Source organism: Daktulosphaira vitifoliae, unplaced genomic scaffold, assembly GCF_025091365.1.
Source record: "Daktulosphaira vitifoliae isolate Bord-2020 unplaced genomic scaffold, ASM2509136v1 Scaffold_1, whole genome shotgun sequence".
Classification (NCBI taxonomy): domain Eukaryota; kingdom Metazoa; phylum Arthropoda; class Insecta; order Hemiptera; family Phylloxeridae; genus Daktulosphaira; species Daktulosphaira vitifoliae.
In genome coordinates this window covers 32775586-32777082 of record NW_026099572.1, presented here as the reverse complement: position 1 = coordinate 32777082, position 1497 = coordinate 32775586, and positions in this window count along the sequence as shown.

Sequence of the window (1497 nt, the reverse complement as noted above, 5' to 3'; positions counted from 1 at the left end):
TTTTTTTTTTTTTTTTGCTAGTTGTCACTTTATATCAGCTCTTACCGGACTGATTTAAATACCAATTTCTTAAAATTAAACACTATGTAAAAATTTGTTTCGAACCATTTCTTATGATAGAGATTTTAATTACTGTTAGATATCATCTATACTTGCCCCAACTATCTACGCCCCCACTGTGCTAGCATTTTCTTTTTTTATATAAAAAAAACTAAACGTACTAAGTTTTTTTTTTTAGCTTTGATGCGAAGCTGAGAAGGTATTAATTTTACTATATCTATACTATATATATGTCTGTGAAGACATTACCCTTAAAAATTGAAAAATTTTCCCTCATTCCCCGCAAATGGAAAAGATATCCAAAAAAATTACAAATTTAAAAATCGGTAAATTTTGTCATTTTTTTTACTTTTTTTCTTAAAACTTCCATAACTTTTTCAAAAATCAACGTAATTTTTTTTTATACTAAAACCTTAGATATTTTCCTTTCATTTGATATTATTTTTTTGAAAATTTAACACTTAACCTGCTCATTGGGGGGGATTTAAAATAGCAAAAACTAACTTTTTCAACTTAATTTTTGAAAATGTTCCAGAAATACTGCGTCCTTTAAACATATATCAAATTAAAGCTTATTTTATGTACTATAAAATGAAAAAAAAAATTTGTCCCGACACTTTATCTTCTGCATGTAAACGGCTGCCGTAGTTAAAAAAACGCTATTTTTGTGTTAAAATTTTCAACTTAAAAATGCTATAACTTTTCGAAAANGAAAAAAAATTTTATTAAAAAAACGCTATTTTTGTGTTAAAATTTTCAACTTAAAAATGCTATAACTTTTCGAAAAATATAATTATCAGCACAAATTTTTTTTTTTAAATATATTATAAGTACATCTTTCATTTGACATACTTTTTATTAAAATTGGACAATTTCCCCATATATAGGGGGCGTTCAAAACTTGAAACATTGTATAAAAATAGAACTTTTTCAACTTAACTATTGAAAGTGTTCCGGAAATATTGCGTCCTTAAATATATATCAAATCAAAGGTTATGTTATACAGAGTGTTCAGTAAGTTAGGAAACAGTTAAATTGTTACAAACAATGAGTACAATAGAAATTCGTTTCCTTATTTACTGAACATCTGTATACTATAAAATGAAAAAAAAAATTTGTCCCGACACCTTATCTTCTATGTGCAAATGGCTGTCGAAATTTAAAAAAAAATGTAATGTTTGCGATAAAAATCATCTTCTATCGGCGGGATGTTTTTTGTACTTAAATGCTATAACTTTTTCAAATATTAACAAATCAAAATAATATTTTTTATATTGAATCCTTATGTAATTTCTTTTCATTTGTTTAATTTTTTTGAAAATCTAACACTTATTCTGCTCACAGGGGGGATTCAAAATAGTAACTTTTTTACAAAAACTAACTTTTTCAACTTAATTTTTGAAAATGTTCCGGAAATACTGCGTCCTTTAAACATAT